Source organism: Mastigoproctus giganteus, chromosome 1, assembly GCF_048544385.1.
Source record: "Mastigoproctus giganteus isolate SK-2022 chromosome 1, ASM4854438v1, whole genome shotgun sequence".
NCBI lineage: Eukaryota > Metazoa > Arthropoda > Arachnida > Uropygi > Thelyphonidae > Mastigoproctus > Mastigoproctus giganteus.
In genome coordinates, this window is record NC_143575.1 from 31,847,994 (window position 1) to 31,860,489 (window position 12,496).

General features: G+C 34.3%; 1 protein-coding gene across 4 annotated transcripts in view; it reads left to right on the top strand.

The window, feature by feature from the left end:
• The first annotated feature begins 447 nt into the window (after positions 1-447).
• LOC150090684 (uncharacterized) overlaps positions 448-12,496 on the top strand; it is a 306,488-nt gene continuing 294,439 nt past the window's right edge. For 2 of the 4 annotated variants that reach the window (XM_090372243.1, XM_090372263.1), the window contains exons 1-2: positions 706-765; positions 2,053-2,127. The gene's annotated coding sequence lies outside the window, so the exon portion shown is untranslated. Of the gene's footprint in view, positions 494-705; positions 766-2,052; positions 2,128-12,496 lie in introns of those variants that run through there. The other 2 variants (XM_090372249.1, XM_090372256.1) reach the window with 1 other exon arrangement.

A 12,496-nucleotide genomic window follows, 5' to 3' on the forward strand; every position in this document is an offset into this window, starting at 1 on the left:
CGCTTTATAAGCTCATAGGCTTGCTTTCTTGCATCACATGCCTACTATATTAGAGCTGTATTAATTTTTAAACTCAAGTAATTTATGATAATAATAATAATAAATAATTGCAAATTGAGTATATTAATATTCTCCTATGAGTGATTTGCTAAAATTATACCAGTACACGTTTTTGTATATTTAAAAACTTGTATTGTTTTTATTATTTATTCGTGCTATTAGCTAAAGGAAAAACTTGCTGTCAGTGAAATTGAAACTAGAATTTGACTTTAGAAAAAAAATCATGCATAGTTTTATGAAATGAATATTAAAAATGCAATTATTGAGGGACACTGTTGTTTGTATAGTATTTTATAATTACTGTATTATTATTTAAGGTGGATGTTACATAATATTTGCTATCTTGCATCATACTGTCAGTATTTATATAATAATATTATATCGTAGTAGCGATAAGGGACAGTAAGGGATATCGCAAGGATACATAAAGGCGGTATGTAATAGAATGTTTTTGTTAATTGTTATTTTTAGAGAGTAGAAGACATAATTTTAAAAATGTATTTTTCAATGCCTTTGCTTCTCACCACCTCCTTTGGTAGGAGTTAGCGAACGAAGCGCCACTTCCCTGGCGACGTATTCCATTTTCGCCGCGGTAAAAGAATTATTTCTATGTTGGCATTGTACTATTGATGTAGTAGGCTTAATGCGTATTATATTTGTGTGTTGTAAAGCAAGCAGCTTGATGAAATTTATATTTCAGAAAATGTACGTATATTCTTTTTTTAAGGATAGATATATTATCTGTTAATCGTATTGTAGCATTTTTATATTATGATGACTGAAGAGTTAACATAGATACCGTTAAAGTGTTAGTTCCATTTTCTGGGTTTCATAATTTGGGAACTTATTTTGCCTCGTACTTTTTCGAAATAAAAGATAATGTCTGTTGGAAAGATGTTTTCTGTCTGTCCGTTTTCGTACTTAGCAATATATGTAGTTGTGTATTAAGTTCTAAATTACGTTCGTTACCTGAAATGGAACCATGATCGTTCCGCGCAAAGAAGTGGGAAGTGTTTACTTTAGCTTTTTTAATAATATATGTGTGTGTTCTGATTTTGGAAGTGAAAGACTGACATCTTCAAGTATAGTTATTTTAATAGTTAACTTTTTAGCACTTTGAATAGTTGATATCTAACCAATTCAGTGTTTACTTTTTCTCCCTCCCTCACTACATCCAGTTTCAGATTAAATTCAATCAGAAACCAAATTCATCGAAAATTAATGACTAAAGAATTATATGTAAGATAATTTTTTTTCTTTTTTTTTGTTACCAGTTACTGTTTTGGTTAACATGTAATCATGTGTTATAAATAAAAAAAAAATGTTGTACTACTGACTGCCAGCAAGTTTCTTTCGAGTGATATTTTTAATATCGCTTGGTTAGCATTAAAAGCTACCATTAAATTTTTATTTTGTAGTTTTAAGGTGCCTTTAAATTAAAGAAGTCAGCCATATGTATTCCTTTTGTCCATTTTGTACCGTTTTTATTTATTTATTTTTCTCTTTCTCTCATGGAAAGTGATTACCATTTTCGTACTCGTCTCTTGCATCTAGGTAGACCTAACATCCATAAACATATGCTGATACTATTACAGCAGAAATAACGAATATTACAAGCCAATGAGAGTAATGGTCTAATTTTTTGTGAGTGGAAAGAAAGTAAGTTTTTGTTGTTTACAGTAATTTTGTTTATTCTAATTTTTATAATAAAGTTATAAAAAGGTACACTACCATGAAACAAGTTATTATGAAAAAGGAACACTGAATTTTTGACAGAGTAGGCTGCTTAGACATTCAGTCCAGTGCATAACTGAGGGATTCTGGTTGGAAGAAATTAGCATATTCCCCACTCATAGGCAGCCTGTTATTTTTTATCTTTCGGACTGAATTTATCAGAAAAAATAAAAAGCATGGTTTATTAGATTTACATATATCTTAGGAGTCTAATTTTTAATAACCCTGCTCATTTTCTGCACTCTCCATTTATTGCAGCTGATGTCCCTATTTGATCATCTGGATGACTTCTGTTTACATGAGTGTTTTGTTTCTTTTTCTTCCATCAAAAAGGTAGGGACAAAAAGTTCCATGGCTGAATTTGTTAAAAAAAATCTGAAAGTTTGAATAAGAAAAAAATTTATTTATTATTTATTTTTTAATTTTTAAATAGAATGTGTAGAATTTATGTAGTGATGGTTTGGTTACACATGCCCAAATAATTTTTTTTTTTTTTTTTTTAATTTATTTTTGACAGTAATTTTGTATCCCATTTTATAGAATGTTATTTTTTTGAACAAAGATCCATAAATTTTTGCTTTTTTTGAGGAAATCATCTGCATTGATGTTAGTAATGGTTGTTGATGTATACAATGAAAAAGCTTTAAGAAGAGGTAGAGTATTGGAATAGGACAAGCACTTTGAATATGGGCATGATATCATCGTTGAGTATGATGAATGGTGTGCATAACCTTACACATGAACAAATGACAAAATTGGCATATTACAAACATGACTTTTGGTTGATTGTCAAATAGGAATATCATGTGGTGGTTTTGAGGCCATCAATGTGATATTTTCAATATAAAAGAATTATAGAAACAAGAGTTGAATTTAAAAAGAACTGTTTGAAATTTTAGTGTTTGTGATCCAGGTTATTCTAAAAACAATAGTGATAGAAGATGTAATGTTATCTATATGACCAGTAGACAAAACATCAATCCTCATAATTGAGAAGAAAATAATTTGGAATTACACATGTGATGGCAAAGCTATGGCAGAATTATTTTTTTTTTTTTTTTTTTTTTTAACTATAAAGGTATAATTCATTATAAATTTATACCTTATGGCCATGCTGTGACTGTCAGTTAGTCTTCAGTATAAGGTTTTTAACCATGAATCTTTGTAAAAATGAGTGATAGGCAGGTCTAACTCTGCCCACTGCTTCATAGTGATTAGAAGATCTAGTCCTGGGAGGAAAATCACTTCCTGATTTTAAACCAGCAGCCAAGGGGGGGAAATCACTTTCCAAATTAAAATCACTGCCGGAAGGGGATAATTGGGAAAGTTTTCTCCCTTTGCTGCTGGTTTTAAATTGGGAAACCAAATTTTGCAAGGAATAGATAGCAAAATGGCATTCATTCTAACCCAAAATCATGGTTGATTAACAGTCAATCGCTGTGAAGAAGTGGGAGGAACTAGACTTGCCTATTTCTCATTGTTGCAATGATTCATGGGTAAGAATCTTGTACCAAAGACTAACCACTGTCTTACAACATCCTTTTTATTCACCTGACCTTGCTGTTTTTTTTTCCCCTCCTCTCTCCAAATCAAAATTCATTAAAGGGACAATAATATTTCAGTGATGCAGAAGTTATGTCAATTATGATAAAAGCAATTAAAGGACTTGAAAGATACCGTTTTGCAGTTAACTAATGGGAGAAATGTTTAGTTGTGGATATTATTTTAAAAAATCTGATCTGTTCAGTCATGGAACTTTTTAATTCTACCTGATATGTTTTAAATTATAAAATTTCATTTTATACTCTGATATAGCCCTATGGTGGCTAGAGGAGCTTACAGTTTCACTGTAGCATTGTTTGGCAGCCAGTATACTAGCACCTTAATTGTCAATATTCTCTGCACTTTTTTTGGAAGCATACACTGTAATGAGTATATCCCTTGAAATGTATGAAATGAATGGTTGGTAGTTTGTTAAAAATCACAGTTGTTACAAAGGAGGGAAAAAAAGAGAGCGCTATATGAAATCTTATTTGTGTTGCCCCCCCCCCCCTGTTTTAAGAACAGTAATGTTCGAATGTAATATGCCTAGTACTTTATGTTTATAAGTTTGTTAATTTTAATTATAAGAAAGTAAATAAAGAAAAAATCTGAAATTAATTATTGTTGTACCATAGATCAGTGGTCTCCAAACTTTTTTGGTCGCGCATCCTTATTTTACTTAAAAGGACTAGTGTGCATCCTGGAAAAAAAAATGAAATATATAAGTTTAATATATTTTTTAAATTTATAAATAATCATTTGCATGGAAGGCATTACATCTAAAATCACATAATTTTAAAAGATCACAAATAAAAAAAATACAAAACAAAATTAAATTGAAGTTCAAGTACAATTAAATTAAATTGAAATTCAAGTACAAAATGATAAATCATTAATGTAAAAAGTGTAGTAAATGTAATGCAATATTATGTTTTTTTTATAAATAATTTACATTATATCTAGATTTTATTATTTAGATTATATATCAGTGTGGAAAACAACCCTCACGATTTTACCAAGGATTATCTCGCACACCCCATGGATCATCTTACGCACCTCACTTTGGGGACCACTGCCATAGATTACTATTGTTAAGTACCAAATTAAGTCATTCTTGTCACAGTGTTACATGCTTTTATGCTTGCACAATTTGATATTGGTAGAGAATGTTTAACAAGTCACTGCTGACAGTTGTTAACACTGTGTAATAGAGTATTTTCCAGAGATTATACAAGAATGGAGACAGTATGAATGGAAGATCATTTTCATTAATGTATAAAGTTTGGAGCTGGCAATTGTGAGAACTGAATAGGATGCTCACTTAATTTACTGCTTGAGGTACTAGCAACTAAAGAATTTGAGTGACAAATTGCCTTTTGTTTATGGTCATATTAAATATATGACCATAAACATCACAAATATAATTAGTGACTAATTTGTTTATTAGTCAAGGGCTCTGAATCATAATAGAAATGGTTACACAAAAATGGAAAACTAATATTTATGAAAAGTATCTGTTGAATTATTCTTTTAATAAAAGTATTCTAGTGAATGATCACTTAAGTTGTTTTGCAGCATTTGGATTTTTAGAGTAGGGACTTATTTATAAAACACTCGTCACTCAAATTTCAAGCCAATGGCATTAAATTTTAGCATATATGCGGACAAATTTAGTGTTGGTGATTAATGCAGTGAACCAGTGGACCACCTGTAATGTTTCTTAAGGATGAAGCTTGCATGAAGGTAAGACTAACAGTTGGACATAGGAACTAAAAGGGATAGTAATCTTTGTTAACCCTCTTCATGTTTACTGAAGAACTCTTTTGTATTGAGATTGTATTTTATTTGTGATAAGAGGGGGGAGTAATATGCTTAAGACTAGTAACATTAAATAAAAGATGAAAGGTGGCCACTTTTAGCTTAACAAGAAATGATATAAGTCTATTTAAACAAATGCATAAGCTGCCACTTACTTGGTGCCATGTATTTTTTTGAATGCACATAACTTGTTCACAGAAAATTCAGAATCTAATTTTTTATTTCTTTTCAGAAGTCATATTTAATCATTGCAGCACACACTTTTTATATGTTAATTCAGCATGAGTCTGTTAACAAACTACCAACTGTTCACTTTTGCATTAGTTCATATGGTACAGTCAACAGACTTGATCTTATAATGTGTATATTTGTGTCTATGTACGTTACCACAGCCAGCCCTTTCATGTGTACCATGTGCTAATTTTATAATTGTATGGTCTCTTAAGACTTGCCTATAATCCATACATTGACCACTGAAGTAACAGAGCATTTTAGAAGAAAATTGCAATATTTTTGTTATGTTAAAATAATTTCAAGGAATTAAAGAATGGATGGTGTTTTTTAAATTCTTATTTTTTTTTTTTATGAAAACCCCAAACACGAAAGGGATCAAAACCTATAGTACTTAGTACCGTGCATGGGTTGAAGGAGAAGTATGGGGGGAAGGGGATGCCGGAAACTTTGATCTAGAGACTAAACATGGGTTTCACCACTTCAAGCCTCCAATAAGCAAAGTGGTGGTATTTCACCGGTTGATGAAAGTCATCTACCACCTTGAAATCTACCACCTATTTGATTAATTCCTTTAACTGCTGTAGGCTTGACAATTGGGTTTCAGTGCTTTCATAATATTCTGCTTTTACTAGTCATTAAACCAAATGCTGTCTTTCTTCCTTTTTTTTTTTTTTTTCTTCTTTTGTTTTCAGCACATTATGTTAAAAAAAAAATTAGGCATTGTCATTTTCTGCAAAACAATTTGCTTAAATTTTCATTCCATGCTTTTGTGATTTATTCCAGTAAAAGTAACTTCTCATTGATGTAATCATGTTATTTTGTACAAATGAACAGACTCAATTATGAGAAACATTGAATTCTACTGTTTGCAGCTCGGTGATTGTTTATTGGAATTACTGATTATCTTCTTTTCCTTATTAAACATTCTGCTTGTTGGGTTTAGGATAGGTCTTCCTCCACTATGTTTGCTTATGGATCTGCAGTTTTTTATATGTTTTTCTCATTCTTTTTTTCTGTTATATACTCGTTCATTGATAGGGTGTAAAATACAGCCTATTACTATACTGATATGTAACTATATATTGTGTATCTAGAATGTATTCATCAGTGAACCCTTCTTTTCTAATTGTCAACAATATACCAAGCAGAAAATATATATGGTAGAACTTGGATAAGAAGTTTTCCAAGGGACTGGAGGTTTAGAACTTCTTAGAAGGGTATGAAATACTTAAAAGGGTATAAAATACTAAGGGTATAAGACCTAAGGGTATGAAATATTAACTACACAAATGAAAATGAAAAAATACACATACATAAGTTAAAGATGATTTTTAAGTACTATTTCAGAATTTATAAATATTTTATCTATGGAAAACATTTTTAAACTGAGGATTTCTAATTGCTTAACCTTCTGTTCATTAAACTCATTACCAAGTTGAAAGGATGAGCTCCTTTGAAGTTTCAACATACCTTAAAATGTCACAATTACAACAAGACAGGAACAATCCACTAAGTAATTCAGAACTGTTCAGAAAAATCAGAACTTAATGGCAAATGCTTCACGTGGTCGAAGTTATCCAGTTATGGATATCAACGAAAACAATTGCAATACGTCACTTCCATTATATCCAAATTTTTATACTAAAAAGGATTTAAGGCTGAAAGCATCAGTCTATGGAAAATTGACTAATCGAACAAGTATAATTTTTGTTCATAGTAAATCACCAAAGTAGGTGGCATTGTTTTTGTGATATCTCATATTGTGAATGCCTTCACAATGAGTTGCCCTGATATTGAACTACCTCGAATAGGCAACACTTCGCCAGTGGATTCTTGGCAGATACCACCAACCCCTGGGTGGTGGTGGCTGCCGAGAATAAGTAACATTAGCCTTCTCCACTGGTGAAGCATTGCTTATTTGGAGGTAGTGCAATATCGTGGCAACTCGTGAAGGCATTCACAATATGAGATGTAAAAACACGATGCTATTTCACCTACTTTGGTGGTTTACTACGAACTAAAATGATGCTTGGCAATAACTTGTTAGATTACCAAATGTTTATATTTTTTAATATTAAAAATAAAGAATTTCTGTATTTAAAAAATGTGTTAAGTGGGGAAACGTCATTATAATAATACACTGTGTATTCTTTATCACGAACTTTTTATGCCAGAAAACAATACATTACAATATATAGAGATAAAATTGGGACTTAAAAAACCAAACATAGTACAGGGGAAAACTTCTTATGCAGGGATTTCATATCCGGGTTCTACTGTGTATATATATATATATATATATATATATATATATATATTTTTTTTTTTTTTTTTTCTCACCCCTTAATATATTCAAACCTTCTAAATTAAATAAAGGAGTCAAAGCTGTGAACCTAGTAAAAGTAATAGATAAATAATTGCAGGGGACTAATATCCTTTTGCTGCTATAGAATACAGAAGTTTGCAATTATGAAAAATAAGGAAAGATATTCTGGTATTAATTCCACAAGAATTGTTATTGGTATTAATTTCTTGTAGTATCAGTGCTGTGAGTAGTGTTGGTTTTTCACCACAAATAAAAGATTTATAAATATAGGAATGTATATGGAATAAATATGTGTATGAGAGATTGTTGCCATTTTAGAAAAGCTTGTTTACTCTATTGCAGAACTTTAATTCTGTTATGTTAATCATCCCTAGATTTGGATTGTATTGAATTTATTTTGATTTGAATTAATTTGAACATTAAAATAGACCTAAAAGTGCATTTTAAGTGTACTGGGAATTATTAATGTTCTTAGTATTTAAAAGTATGCTGTCATTGGTAGCATATTATGCTACCAATGACAGCATACATGAAGTTATCGACGAGGCTACTAGAGACGGTCGTTTTCAAAGCCGCTAAGTGGATTTTTCTTATTTATTGATTTGAAATTATTGTTTTTCTAAAACTTTTGATTTAAATTTAGTAGTATAACATTATTTTGTGATTTTCTGATTAATTTGGTGTATTTATTCTTTACTCGGCCTTGTAATTGCATAAAAGTATCGGTAAAGGTTTCCACGTGTTTCAACTCCACTAACCGTTCGTAATTTTCCCGCCTTTGTGATACGATATACCGTACTAGATAGCGTTAGTTGAACTTCGTTAGCAGTTAAATTGTACGTTTAAATAAATACATATAACGACTTAGATTACAAACGTAATATAATTAATTATATTTAACATAATTAATTATACATAACCACTTAGGTTACGTAACATAAATAATTAGTAAAAACAAATAATTAATACATAACTTGATACGAAAGTTATATAAAGGGATTTCGCAGATAACACTCGTTACTGAAACGTAAATATTTCGTAGATAACACTCGTTACTGAAACGTAAATATTCCGTAGATAACACTCGTTACTGAAACATAAATATAGCGTTATAACTGTGTTTGGATACAAGTTTAGGATTTAATTTTGTACAGAAATTGAAATTTTATTGAAAGTAAATCTAAATCATGACTCAAACCAGAGCAGCAAAGCAAAGGGCTCAAGCTAATGGGAATGCTGTGGCCCAGGGGAGAACTGAGGGGGGCAGTTGTCCTCTGAATCACAGCCTTGTAAGATGCACTATTTGCTTGATGTTTGCGGAGCAGTCAAGTATGGGACATGATACTGCCATGGGGGATGTCTTTGTGTGTGTGCGATGCAAGGAGTGTAAGGAGATAAGGCGACAACTCAGCGTTGTTATGGGCCTATATGAGAGCTTGAAGGATAGGGTGGATGCCCTCGAAGGATTACAAGTGAGGGGCCCATCAAGCTCTCAGCTGCCCACACCAATGCCAGAGCTTGCACTTGGTCATCGCGGAACACAGCGGCAACCCCCAAGGCAGAATGCGCTGGTCCCAAAGGAACTAGTAGTTGTTGGTGACTCTATTGTCAGGGAAACGGGAAACATGCTTTGTAAAAAGGATAGGTGGAATAGGACCAGGGTATGTCTGCCAGGGGCAAAAGTTGATGACGTTGTAGAGCGGATATCATCTTTTAAGGGCACAAAAGGTGATATAGTTGTACATGTTGGCACTAATGACATTAAGAGTAGGAGACCGGCGGAATTACTTGACAAGTACAGGTCACTGATGAAAAAAAGCCGTGAATTAGGGTTGAAATTGAAAGTGTCTGCAATTCTGCCCAGACACGATAGGAGGGAGTATATGATGAGAGCCCTGTCAATCAATTCGGCCCTGGAAAGATTGTGCAGGGCTCAAGGGGTAGAATTTTTTTCAGCCTGGTCTGTACTTGTTAACAGGAGAGACTGCTTCTACAGGGATGGGATACACTTAAATAGAAAGGGTGCAAGAATGTTTGCTGATGCTATCGAGGCAATGTTAGGTGGGTCGGAAAACTGCTAGATTGGGGGGATACAAGGACTAATAGATTAACAGTAGCCACTGGCAGAGGTGAAAGTGATTCTTGCACTGCTTCTATTGGAATGAGCCGCAGCCTGGAAAATAAGATGCAGGATATTTCAGAGACTGCTGGGAATCATTGGGGTACAAGTAAACACATGGGTTGTGTTAGGGTAGCTAAGAAAAAGAACAGGTGCATGTATACTTGTGTGTACACCAATGCTAGGAGTTTAGTAAATAAATTTGATGAATTTGAGGTATTGCTCAAAACATCAAAGGCAGATATTGTGGGGATTTCAGAGACGTGGTGTCACGCAGATATAAGAAATGCAGAACTGGAATTTGGGGAGTACAATGTCTACAGAAAGGATAGACAGGATAGGAAGGGAGGAGGGGTTATGCTATTAGTTAAAAAACACATAAAATCCAAGGAAGTGAAGCCAGTCGACATCGCTGGACAGTGCAGTGTCGAGTCAGTTTGGTGTGACATAAGCATTGGGAGATCAAAATTGAGAGTAGGAGTGTGCTATAGGCCTAATGACTCTGATGAGTATAATAAGAAACTGTTCGGAGAAATAGAGTGGGCCAGTAAATCAGAGAGTCTTATAATGGGGGATTTTAATTTCCCAGATATTGACTGGAATTTGGGGGCTGGTCACTCACACAGAAGCAAGGCTTTTGTGGATTTATTGGATGATTGTTTTCTACATCAGCATGTTCGGGAGGCAACTAGAGGGAGTAATACTCTTGATTTGATTATCAGTAGTGATTCTTCATGCATTAAGAATCTGCAGATAAATGAACCACTTGGTGGCAGTGATCACAGTGTGCTGAAGTGGGAGTTACTCAAAGAAGTAACTACCATTAGGGGTAAAGGGAAGGGGTATTGCTTTCGTAAAGGCGACTACAATGGACTGAGACAGTATTTAAATTCTATACAGTGGGATCAACTGATGATATTGCCAACAGCAAATTCAAAATGGGAAGCATTCAAAGAACTTATCGTGGAAGCTACTAGGCTTTACATACCAACTAAGAAATATTGTTCAAGGTTTAGGCCTAAATGGTTGTCAGATGAACTAATGAGGCATATGGCAGAGAAGAAAAATGCATGGGATACATACAAATTAACACGTGACACGGACGCCTATGATAGATACAAGTTGATCTGTAACCAAGTTACAAAGGAGGTTAGGCAGGCGAAGGCAGATTACGAGAGATCCTTGGCAAGGGATGCGAAGAAAAACAGCAAAGAGTTCTTTACTTATGTAAATTCTAGAAGGAAGGGGATGAATCAGATTGGTCCACTTGAGATGGATGGGTCAACTGTTGATGACCCTGCTCGGGTAGCTAACAAACTAAATGAATATTTTGCATCGACATTCACACATGAGGAGTTATTCAGCGAGGGGAATGCCAGAGGTGTATTCAACTCTAGCAGTAAGCTAGAGAATCTTGTAATAACTGAGAGCAAAGTGGAGGAGAAATTGTTGAAGATAAACACAAGAAAGGCACCTGGGGTGGATGGGATCTATCCAGTTATATTAAAGGAGGCAGCAAAGGAGGTAAGCAAACCCTTAGCCATAATTATGAGAGCTTCCTTGGACTCAGGGGAGGTACCCATTGACTGGAGATGTGCAAATGTGACCCCAATTCACAAAGGGGGATCAAAGGCTGACACAAGTAATTATAGACCTGTGAGTTTAACTTCTGTTCCCGGAAAATTAATGGAGGCACTGGTGAAAGAAGCACTGCAGGATCATCTAGACAAGACTTCAGTTATAGCTAGGACACAGCATGGTTTTGTTAAGGGGAAGTCTTGCCTGACCAATTTGATTGGATACTATGATGCAGTCACAAAAGAACTGGATGCAGGGAATAACTTTGATATTATATACTTGGATCTTAGAAAGGCTTTTGATACTGTTGCACATGGAAGACTGCTGCACAAATTGGAGCAGTGTGGCATTGGAGGCAAGTTGCTGCTATGGATAAAGGGGTGGTTGAGGGGGAGAAGACAGAGAGTGGTAATCAATGGACACTGCTCATCGTGGACTAATGTTATTAGTGGAGTCCCTCAGGGTTCAGTATTGGGGCCTTTATTGTTTTCTGTATTTATAAATGATATTGATGATGGTATATCAGGCTTAATGTCCAAGTTTGCAGACGATACGAAGGTTGGCAGGGTTGTCAAGGACACTACTGACACTATGCTGCTGCAACAGGATTTGGAAAGGTTGAGCAGATGGGCTTCGAGGTGGCAAATGAAGTTTAACATTGACAAATGTAAAGTACTACATATGGAAAACAGCAACCCCAGAGCAACGTATCAACTCTGTGGTACTACACTGACAGTGGTAGAGAATGAAAGGGACCTGGGGGTGGTGGTGCAGGCAGATATGAAGTTCTCTGAGCAGTGCAGACGAGCTGCAAGAGTAGCTCATGGTGTATTGTCAATGATATATAGGAATTTTTCTAGCAGGGATAAGGAGGTGATTATTCCCTTGTATAAGGCAATGGTCAGGCCACACCTAGAGTACTGTATACAGGCCTGGAGGCCTCATTTCAGGAAGGATGTAGAGCTGCTGGAACGAGTAGAGAGAAGGGCAACTAGATTGGTGAATGGGACAAAGGGGTTCTCTTACGAAGAAAGGCTTAAGTTTTGCAAATTACAGTGTCTGGAAACTAGGCACCAGCGGGGTGA